Source organism: Geospiza fortis, unplaced genomic scaffold (assembly GCF_000277835.1).
Source record: "Geospiza fortis unplaced genomic scaffold, GeoFor_1.0 scaffold56, whole genome shotgun sequence".
Lineage (NCBI taxonomy): Eukaryota > Metazoa > Chordata > Aves > Passeriformes > Thraupidae > Geospiza > Geospiza fortis.
Window position 1 is genome coordinate 826,664 of NW_005054413.1, and position 12,125 is coordinate 838,788.

General features: G+C 36.7%; 1 protein-coding gene across 1 annotated transcript in view; it reads left to right on the plus strand.

Moving 5' to 3' along the window:
* Positions 1 to 12,125, plus strand: part of CSMD1 (CUB and Sushi multiple domains 1) — a 1,057,667-nt gene that overhangs the window by 93,198 nt on the left and 952,344 nt on the right. The window lies entirely within an intron of this gene.

Here is a 12,125-nt window from a genome sequence, read left to right on the forward strand (position 1 = left end):
TCCACTGACAGCACATAACCTGTGTGATATCTTAAATGGTGTTATCTTGCTGTAAACAAAAATATGCAATTTAAAATACAGTTACAAGCTGGGTAGTTAGCATTTTAGCACTGGGAAAAAATAAACAGAATTAATTTATCTATTTCATTATTTGGTCAAAGGTATCACTTTGACTGAAATCAGAACATCTTTAAACATTAGAAAGAAAACCTATACTTACCTCTTTTCCTAATGTAAAAATCTGCGTATTTTCTCTAAAATGTAATTATAGTCTCTTATGTTCACAGACAACATCTTTTAAAGAACAAAGAAACAATCAAACATAAGTTCCTGGTCTTTTTCCAGAAGAAAATTTAAATTCTAATGCAATTGGGTTAATACTTTAAAAGAGTACTGAAATTATGTGTAATCACTGTAATTTTCACATTGGTTTTGTAAGATATTTTTGTAGCTCTAAATCCAAAGAAGAATTTTGAAATGACCCATATTCATCAAGGATCAGATCTTAATGTGTATTTTGAACACTGCTTTTTTATTGTTTGCTTGAGAGGTGCTAGACTAGGCTCTGAATGCTTTGAATTACTTACAGCTATGTTTTCAGATTTGAGCTGCAATTCTTGTAAGGTTTATGATTGCTGTTTTTAGTGAAAATTAGTAAAGAAGAGTGCTACTATTCCAAGTGCTATACAAATGATTGTATCAAAAGAAGTGCAAAAGGATTAACTTGTCATTTCAATGCTGTAGCTTTAAGTCTGTTAAAATTCACATGCATGGCAATGAAAGGTTTTGCATTTTACAGATGAAGAGACATTCTTCTTTGACCTTGCCTTGCTTTATGTCCATGCTGGCTGGAGGAAATGGGTGTCTTCTTTAGGTGTCTGTTTTTCCCTTCGGCCCATCTCCTAAAAATGATCTCCCACTCAGTGTAGCTAAAAGGGGCAGAGAATGTTTCCCCATTCCTTCTCATTGCTCCTTTCCTGTCAAAACTTGACAGGTTTCTCTCGTAAATCACCATTGATTCACTTCCCCTTTCATACCATCAATACCAGAAGTTTCCATTTCCTCTCCTACCTGCCAGCTTGGGAACAGTCTGGTGGGAATCACTGATGTAAGGCTTTTTTATCTGCCTCGTGACAGAGTCCTGAGGAAAAAAAGGAGAAAGGTAGAGAGTACTTCCCTGTGGCTGTCTTCCAGACACCTGGGACAAGGTGGTGAAGCTGACCTTAGAGCTGATGACAGACTTGTCAAGGCTAAGAAAAATTTGAGATCTACAGAGCACAGTGATTGCTGTCCAGTAAATGGATTTACAATAGTTTCTGCAAGAAAAGCAAAGGAATTATATTACTGATATTTACATTAGTGAGCAAAAGAAATTTTTTGACTCTTGGTTATTTACAGTATCATAGAACCTAAATGGAATAAAGCACTATTTTCTTTTAAACCTCATGGTATATTAAAAAGATGCTTGTTTGTTTGGGGTTTTTGATGGTTTCTTTTTTGGAGGAGGGGGGTGTGTATAGAAAGCTTCTATGGGGTTTGGGTTTTTTTTCTTTTGGGAGGGAACTGGGGGGATGGAGGGTTGGGAGGGGTGCTTTGGGGTTTTCTTTTGCTTTGTTTTGTTTTCCCAAAAAGAAAGGGATCTGCTCTGCAACTTTTCATTTGTATATCTATTTTCTTTGAAATTTGTGGAGATGATGATCCCCCCAACTTCATCTACAGATTTCAGGATATATTAATATGTCATAATTGGTATCATATTATACTAGTATTACATACTGTTTGCAGCTTTTGTAACTAGTTCATAGTATGGTGGTGTTTATAAGGCTTCTATTTGCCAAATTATTACATAGTATCTTCAACTAAGAAGTAATAGTATCATCCTTTAGATCTTTAGGGAAGAGATGTAAAGATGATATTTGGAAGCTTAAGTGATGCTATTAAAAAATAGGTGTCATTTTAATGTCATCCTTCAATTATTTCAAGATAGTTATGATTTTTAGAAGCTTGAAGTCATTAGTCTTGAATGCCAAAGGCTTTTGTGGTGGTGAATTATCCCCAGCTTTTTCCATGCCATAGTGAGATCTGAGAAATGCTTGTTGGATCTGTGTAACAGCTGAAAAAATTTAAATCCAAGAATTATTGATCTGGTGACTGGAGATATGAATTGGCATATGTGCTCTAGTCCTAGTGGAGGCATTTGATTTAGCTTCTGTGAGGATAAGATTTTCCCTGATATGCTCAAGTAACAGAATGAGGCCTTTAACTGATAAGAAAGGATTTTTAGTGGTGAGGAGCAGAGAATTCCTTATAGCTTAAGTGCTCATCATGGTGATCCTTCCCTTTCCTATCAATTATGTTTTGGACTGAGGGTTGTGCTTTTGGCCTCCTGTCTGCTGATAATACTTGTATTTATGTACATTAACCTTCATTAACAGTAATAACCCTATCTGTTATATTTGTGAGGGTTCTAAGTGGCATTTTGTGCTTTTAACTCAGGCCTCAAAAGAGTTGCATATAATTTAAAAGAAATATTCAGGCTCTTAGGAGCTCTTTTCTTTCATCTACATTTTAATACCCCAGTGGAAAGAAAGCATTTAAAGATGTGCATTATTCACTTATTCATTACTGAAGTGTCATGTTAATAAATAATAGCTATCAAAGTAAAGAGGTTTTTGCTGGTTTCTTTAGACATTTTCAGAAAATACTGAATGCAATTTCTCTTATGATTATATACTGAAAACCCATAATGGCTATAGAACTTTTCATCCTTCCATGAAGATATTGTTGTATTGGATTTCATCTCTACAGTACATTAAGCACAATCATTTATGAAGAAATTTCTAGCAAAGTTACAGTGCACAAAAATATTTATGTTTGTCACAAATTGGATGATTTTGGAAAGTAAAGTAAAAGGATTGCATAAATCTTCACTGTTGAAACAAAATTATTAGTCTTCTATTGTAAGATACTTTATAACTGAGGCAAAACTTTGACCCTGCACTTGGAGACAATGTTAGTGGTGTAATCACTACTACTTATTGGTGAAGAAAGTTCCCTAGAAAGCTATTTTCTTACTCTATTTCTTCTCAAAGTAGAAAATTATGTTGCTGTACTACTTCATACACTGAAGGGCTGTAATTACAGACAGTAACTGAAACACATCTTCATGAAAAACTAATCTGAGTTCTGCAAGCTGGGACTGATTATTTAAACTCACAAACTGAAGAGGGAAAAAAAAGCCCATCACGATAGGAAAGATTTGTAAAATAGGGTTCCTCTTCACTGGCAGGTGAACTGAGACTTGCAGCTTGTGAGCCATTAAATTGTAATGGAATCTTATGTCTCTTACAGTAGACAAGTCTGCTGCAGAGCATGAGCTTCTTTCTGTGTTCCATTCTTATCCCCACTCCCAATGCAAAATGGGTAAACCAGCCAGATGTATTTTTGCTGCTTAAAAGGCCACTCTGTATTTGTCACTGATCGAGTACTCATAGATCATACTCACGAGAGGGACTGTGGCTTTTATTACTTACTGGAGGTGAGCTATTTCTTCCTTGACACACTTTGATGTGATTCTTAGTAAACATGAGCTTGGATGAGCTGCTTAACATCCATCTATGTGTCAGTTCCATCAGCATTTTAAAAGATAAGTAGCATTTGCTTATCACTGTGAATTTTTTTAAGTCGGGGGAGAGCTCACTGTACAAAAAAGTTGTGAAAGTGCAGTAGGAGTCTGCTAAGGGGAAGAGCCAGGACTTATTTTGTACTTGGAAAGGTGGAGTTCTTCTCTACTGATCTCACCATGCCTATAGAAATACATAGGATTAATGTGTGGTATCTGATACAGATCTCACAGGACTGTAAATGAATTCTCACTTACTCATCTGCGGCTTTGCAATGTGAAAATTCAATGTATTAAAGCATCAGGAATCTACAGCAGGCTGTTCATCTGAGATTTGGATGCTGATTCATAAGCTTCTCAGCTCATTTAGAAAATCTGGCATATGTACTTCCATTTGCCCATTTGGATGCAATCTATCAGTATTTATAATTAGAGGCTCAGCTGTTTGACTGAGGCCAAGAAAAAATAGAAATATATATACCCACAGAAAAATAAAATACTGGAAAGTTTGAGACCTGTTCTACTCTAACATAAAAATTAAGAAAATAAAAACAAAAATGCTACAGGAAATGCTAAAATGTTTTGGAAGGAGTCGGGTTAACAATACTTTCGCCATCATAAAGCTTCAGTGAACCAATTTTATGTGACTTCTCATATAGGACGTCAATAAAGGAAGATGCTATCAAGAAAGAGATGTTCCCCTTCTTGTTTTCAGCAATGCCTTTCATAAGGTTAGCATATTATCTCTTTGTAATTGTAGGATTTTTTTAATATTGCTAAAAATGCTACACCCAAATGAAATGAAGTACCATTTCACAGGAAAATAGGAGATTTGCTTCTGACCATGCTGCATCCAGAACTCCTGACTTGTCTCAGAAGAGAGGTGAATATCAGAAAAAAGTTGAAGTCAAGATCTTGGATGTCTATCATTTTTTGTCAGTAAGCAAACTAAAGAATTAACAAACCCTAATGGAAAGATACAGAAAGTCGGCATGGCAGAAAATCCTCGAAAGGAGGGATTTGACTTAAGCTGACTTATGTCTAAGCATTAAGACAGTTAAATTAGAACTTTTAAATTACCTAAGTGCTGATACATCCCTGCAGCGATGGCTCTGAGTCATGTGGGCTGTGAGATGAAGGTGGGAGGATGGCACTCGTGTGATGCAGTGTGTGCCACAGCTTGGGGGTAATGAATCCTTTTAAGCTCTCTAGCTTGCTGAAAGCAGACTCCACAAGTGAAATTAAAAAATCTGACTATTCTGAGCTGTGATTTTCTCTTCTGTACTGAATAAAGCTAACTCATGCTAGCCAGACCTAGGACAACCTTGTACTGTGCTTTAAATCTGCATGCAGTAGTGAAAAACCTGGTTAGGTGGGAACCAATGGTAGTACTAGTGTGGAGAGAAAAGAGATAGAAAAGGAAGGGTTTGAGGAAAAAAAACCTTGGAAAAATTCTTCAGGACTATCCAGTTAGTTATTTCCTGTTCAACTTTAACTTCATTTTTAAAAGGAGAAGCTGCAATGCTATTACATCTACATATAGGATACATATATCAACAGTCATGCTTCTGGTGCAACTATTTGCTAGGTGCAGTGATCAGAAACATTTATTGGTTTCCAATTCTGATCTAACTGCAACTCTTAGAAACCTTTGCACATTCACAGGAATACCAATGGGACAATGACAATTTCTGATTTCATTAACATATACTATTTGTCTGTAAGTTTACTACTCCATGCCCCACAGAGAAAAAAGTTTTCTTCCTCAATATCAAAGCAGTTGTGTAGATATCCAAACCTGACCTTAATTTGAGGGAAAACAGGTTGGGTTTTCTTTTTGCTTTCTTTATGGTTTGATAATATTGGGGCCAAGTTTGATTGGAAGAATATACAGTTCTTTAAAATTACTTACCAGGCAATGAGTATTGTCAGAAAAAGATATGTTTTTGTTTCAAGGTGATAGAAGCAATATTGTATGCACCCTAAGGGGCTAATAAGATAAGCTTTTGACTTATCATAATCAGCCACTCTAAGGGCAATCGATGAATGTGTGTCATATATCTGCATTTTCTTAAGACACAATTTCTTTCTTAAACAAAAACTAGTTGTGTACATCTCATGTGTTCTAGGTACTTGTTTTTCAGGAAAGAACCTTTTTTTGACTTATATTGTGTCCTAGCTTCAAGCAGGCTAAGAAAATCATATCTGGGACTCCACAGCCAGGTTGAATAATGAGAGCTTTGAAGGTTTTTAAGAATTTATGGTGCAGAAATCTTAAATAGGCCTAAAATATATGATAACATCCACATGTCTTCCTTCTGCAGATGACCTCTAGTGTGTTAGCTAACCAAAAATTAAAAAAAAAAACAAGCAGGGGTGGGAGCATCGGAGCTGTTCATCTGTTTGTACCAGTCTTGAAATGAGATAAGCACCACAGTCAAAGATGTGAAAAAGGCAGTGAGAAGACAGCTGTGTTAGCTTTTATCCCATTTACACACAAGGAAGAGAAAGTGCACCTCACTCAAAAGAAAATTTAAGCTCTTATCCATTACATTTTGTCCAGCTGTGTAGAAGTTTTATAACTATTTAAGCTCTTGAACGTGAAGTCTCTGTAAAATGCTGCACCTTCTCTCTCAGTCATATTGTGCTATGAAGATTTTGGCTATATCTCAAAATATGTGATATTTTCATATTTATCTTTTTTTTTTCTCTGACAGTATATGTTTCCAAGTAGATAATGCTGTAGCAATAGAACTTTCCTTGGATCTGTGATGATGCATGTGACTCTAAGAGTGTTTGTGTAGGATATTATTTAGTTGATTGTTTTATGATGAACTCAGAGTGTTCAGTGCTGTACACAGCACAAAAGAGACTTTGTCTTTGCCTCAAGGAGCTCCCACCATGAAGGTCGGTTCTAGGCAGTCTTGCATGGGAATGTTCATCCCTACTGTCAACTATCTGATGCTGGTATGACCTCTGCTCTAAAAAAATCTTTTATTTTTGATTTAAGAAACCATCATTCCCAACAGAGAAAATATGCATCCTAACCTCTTCCAGAAATACAACAATAACATTTTGCAGATTTTTAGGAAATCTTCATGTTCAAATGAAGATTTTTTTCTCTTAGTCATGCTGAATTCCCAGAATATCAGGGGCAGAAGTTATTAAAGGCAATGTTCTCCTCAGAGTCCCAGTACCCAGTGAGTTTCCAGTCTCCTGGGTATTTTCCAGCAAATTTGGAAGGAAAACACATGTTGTCAGATCCACCTTTTGTATATAATAGTGCAGACTATTGAAATTACTACTCTAACTAGAGGTTGATACATAAAAAACTCCTCCTTGGCTTCATACCTTTACCATTTGCATAGCCTTTAAAGCCATAGTTCAGTTATTTTTGTGTTTTATTAGCCAGCAAACTGTCAGGGTATTTATACAGCCCTTCCAGCTCTAATACCATTTGTTAACATGTCCACTATGATGGATGTTCTTTTCCATGTACAGTACCCTGATCTGAAGCAATTTGCACTCTGGGGGCACCATTCAGTGTCAGCTGAGTCCCAGGAGTTTTCTGAAATTCACAGACTCATTATTCTGGTTCAATATTTAACACTTCCCAGCTGAATATTGAAGTCTTTAGGTCCTTTATGATGTACTAGAAAAAGTGTTTTTCTGGCTGCTAAGTAAAATTTGAAGGCCTAGCCTAGCCTGGTTTTTGTCTATGAAGAAAGTAATTTGATAATGAGTAAATGCTATGGTCTCATCAAAGGTGACATGGCAGGGTTGAAACATCACTAGCATAGAATCATTAAGGTTGGAAAACCCCTCTAAGATTGAGCCCAGTCTTTAACCTAGCACAAATATGGTCAGCACTAAACCATAGCTCCAAGTGCCACATCCATATATTTTTTGGACACTTCCAGGAATGGTGACCCAATCACTTCCTTGGGCAGCCTGTTCCAACACCTGAACACTACTTCAGTGAAGAAAATTTTCCTAATATACAGTCTTCCCCTGGTGGAACTTGAGACCATTTCCTTTTGTCCTATCACTTGTTACCTGGGAGGAGATCGACCTCCACCTTATTACAGCCTCCTTTCAGGCAGTTGTAGAAGCAGAAACATCACATTATTATAGCTAGAAATAGCTTTTGAATCAGTTTTGTCTTATGATAAATATTATAAGAATCATAGAATTCTGCTGTACTGGCTAGAATGGGAAAATAATCCTTTTCTGAATATAATTTCTGTGTCATTAGTGAATAATATCAATGATTTCTTCTGAGTAATGACAGTTTAGGTCTTTTGCTTTTCTACTGGGATCCCATGGATAGTCCACATGCTTCCTGAGGAGCATGTGAAGAACTTTGACTGTTCTTCATTCTGCTTACTATACGAATTATCACTGTACTCTCTGTGAGAAATACCCTTGGGATCTTCACTTCCTGAAAGTGACTGCACAACATTATTTGTATAAATTATGAGGAGTTCCAGTAGGCTGTGTCTTGCTAACAGCGGTCAGTGCTGTCTGGAAGGTTAAAGTCCCTATTAAAGTTTGGAAGGGAGCCAGAATGATTTTCACTCCATGTTAGGGACAACCTTCTAATAATATTGTGTTATGGTGTGAGCCACTATCATTCAGCAGATGGCACATGTGGTAAAACATCATGTGATTCAGTTGCTGTTTCTTGAGCTCCTCCACCTAGTAATGTAGAAAAATATTAAAAGTTGACAGAAAAAAACATATATAGGATTCAAATGTTCTTATATGAGTAGTTGAATAAAAAGAGTAATTTTTTTTCTTGGGTTATATTTAGTTTGTTAATCTGTCTAGAAATAGTATAGGACTGTATAGAAATGTATTTGTAGCACAAACAAAATAAAGTAGTATTATTTATGAGGCTGATAGAGAAATCACATATTGCGTATTCATGTGAAATTATTGCTATTGTTATTTCCCTCTGCTGTAATAAAATAGAGAGAGAAGAAGGTACAAGATAAGAGGAAAGAGCTAGTTATAGTTCAAGGCATACATTTCAGTGTAGTTAGCTTCTGCACATATATGTGTGAGCTGTGCTGAAAACAGCAGCATTCAGACTAGAGAAGGCTTTTCCAAATTAATCATTTGAATTTCATGTATCAGTGCTTATCTTTGAGGATGATGAGTTTTGTTGAGAGAAGGAATGCTTGGATTGATGAGGGAAAGCCCAAGCAATGGAAACCATATATGTTGGCAGACACAGGAGCCTATCAGGCATGGTTTCTCTGCAGCTGGTTCCGTAGGTATGTTTAGAATGTGTCATGCTACAGCAGGGCTGCTGCTGCATTATGTATGCCATCAGCAGTTTTTACTTGATCATTTATACAGATTGACATTCTTTGTGAGAATAAAGTTACTGATCTATTCTTTTGTTATACGTTAAGCCTTGCATGCAGTTTAAGGGTTAGCATGCCTACAAGGTGACTGAGATGAAGGATTTGGCAAAATGAAGTCATAGATGATACCACACAGTCCAGTCAGACACATGGAAACATACACCGATTTGCCTTTATCAAAAACATATCAGCACTTAAAAGACTTCCTGTAGTACCTTATTACTGTTCAGCAATTTGTTTGTACATATGTATTACTGCATTAGGTAGATCTGAGTGGTAACTTTCCTCAGTGATGTTTTAGTAATTGAGGAGAGCTCCAGAGAACACTGACACTGATGCCAACTGTATATTGTGTGGTTTTGGCTTAGTCTACCCGACATGCACAAGCATACTCAACTTTGCAGAGGAAGATGCGTATTTCAGCAAATCTGCAATCTTTATAAGGTCTGTTCCAGTAAAGCATGTCTTTATCAAGGGTTTTATTAAACTGTATTTTCCCTTTTGCCCATCAATCTTTGCCTCCCACGGTGAATAGGACAAAGTTTTAATGTAGTTTGCATGCTTTTATCAACACTGCCTTCAAAAATAGTATTTTTCACCTCCAAAGGAGACACTGAATCTCAAAAGTGCCAGCAAACGTTTCTCTAAATTGATACGAACTTGCCTTTCTGTTGGGGCACATGAGAAAATCAGGAGAAAAATGTATTTTCTTCTCACAGAAGAAGCTCTGAGGCATAGCCTCTGTACCTGAAAGGTGTCTTGAATCTTTGCCTTTCCCTGCGGAAAGTTACACCTCTTGGCAAAATTTAATCTGCCGTATCTTAGGTGTTTGCACTCAGAATATAAAGGACTAAAGTCCTAATTTGCCTTGCATAGAAATTTTTACTTGTGTTCTTCAGCTCACTGATCATGTGCTATCACAGTCATTTGTGGACCTGTACTATGAATAGCATCAGGGATTTAGTCTGATGAAACAGGAAAATGGTGAAAAAGCAAAAAGGACTATTGAAAAGAAGTAAACAGGAACAGCTCCTTATGCCAGTAGAGGTGTTGAACCTTCTGTGTCATGAAGTTGGGGTTTAAGACAATCATTTTAGTGGCAATGGGAATGTAGCCTAAAGAACTTCACAACTTGCTGTGCATTGTCAGGGAGAGGCAACATTTGGTACAAGAAAAGCCATCCAAAAGCATCTCTGTTTACAAACTTTACATTTTTAAGCTTTTTCAGAATGTGCAAAAGCTTTTCTATATCAACACTGGAATTTATTGTAATAATGCCCCATAAGTTTAATTTTCATTTAATGGCAGTGAATCTAGTACTGAATCTAAGGTAGACTTGCTATTCTCTGAGCTGTTAGTGCAGAACTCAGTACCATATCTCCATTTATTTTGAAGCACATTTTAAAATATATTTATGTTTTTCATTCATTAACAGTCTTTGTGGCTGCAGTGTGTAATTTGTAGTCATGTAGTCTAACCTCTGGTTCTGAGTTTGTTTGCTTAGTGAAATTTTGTGTATGTGAAGAAAATATTTGGATTTGAATAGCCTTTAGGTGAAACTTAAATTCTGTTTTGAAGTACAGTTTACCTTGCCTTAAAGACAAAGTCCTAAAGACTAAGACTAAGACTCAGTCTTGAAGCATACCTTTTTTTGATCAGTTATGGTGTGAGGAATCATTCTCCTATTCCTCCACTCTATCTTCAGTATTCTGCTTAGGTATCCACTGAAACTTTTGGATCAAGGTAGCCATGAAGAGCTCCTTCTGTAATCAATGAGTTAATCATCTTGACCTTAAACACTAATGCTAACACTAACATAAAATTTATTGAGTGCTTAATTTCATTCTGTAACTTATGTTTGGAAGTAATTTTTGCTTATGTCAGAGACATCTTTCTGGTTTTTATTTTTTGTTGGTTATCGGGTGTCCTGGTTTAGGGCAAATTTGGGAGAAAACCTCCAAAGGGGTTCCTCTAAAAAGCAAATTCAAGCAGCCCCTCCCCCAACTGGTTCATGAAAAGATTTCCTTGGAGAAAAGTGGAAAAAAACCTGTTTATTTAACAAGCAAAGCATTCATCAACACAAAAAATGAATGCTATTAAACAATAAACCCTCTCACTGCTCCGAAGAGATGACGAACTCAGCAAGTCCCCTTGGTGGGCTGTAGCTTGGCTCACTCAGTCTCTTATCAGTCCCTCTGGCACTGGAAATGCCGCAGCCCACGCCTGGTCCGGTGGGCCACAGGTGTGAGCTGCCGGTGCTCTGCTGGGTGTTCAAAGCAGGTGTAAACTGCTCCAAGAAAAAGTGGAACTTCTCTGCCTCAGATAGCTAAAAACTAACTAAAAAGCAAAGGAGAGGTCTGTCCCACTGTCCGTATGTGCTGTAGACAGCAGAGCCTAGGAGAAGGATGCAGGAGAGCAAGTGCAGTTTCTGAAAACAAACTCCACGCTTCTTCTTGCCCACCACTTCGCTCTCAGAATCATTCTTAAAGGTGCAAAACTGACTTCTGGGCTAAACAGACAAATGGGGACACAAGCATCATAAAGTCATCCCACGACACGAGGGTAACAATATCTGGCACTTGAAAGAAGAAGTTATAAGGTAAGAACACGGAATGAATCATCAAAGAAATTAAGTATCTATTATTTTTTAACCGATAGACAGCATTTACTTCTTATGTGCTTTGTCTTTTAATCTCTGTCGAAGTATTCCAAAAGGCATTGGGCATTTATGTAAATAATACATATTGATTCTTGTATTTGTATACATGAAAAAAACACAAACTATTGTGCAGTTTTATAACACACATATTCTGTCTAAATCAGTACATAAAGCTTCAGGTGATATAGAAGAATACTCCTGTCTTTTCCTTTCTCTTTCTTGCTACTCCATGTGAATTAAACAAAGAGCATATTTCCAATTGGGACAATATTTCTATTGATTAATTAATATTTATGTCTTGCTGTTTTATGTCTCTCTATACAGTGTTTGAGAAGGCCACAGATAGGTATTCACATAACTTCTTGGGTATTTTTCATTACCAGTTTTCCCCTGTACCAATATTAAAGAAACTAATTTCATTTGAACCTTGCCTCTCTTTGTCAAAGCATCATGGATTGTGCTTTTGGCTCTA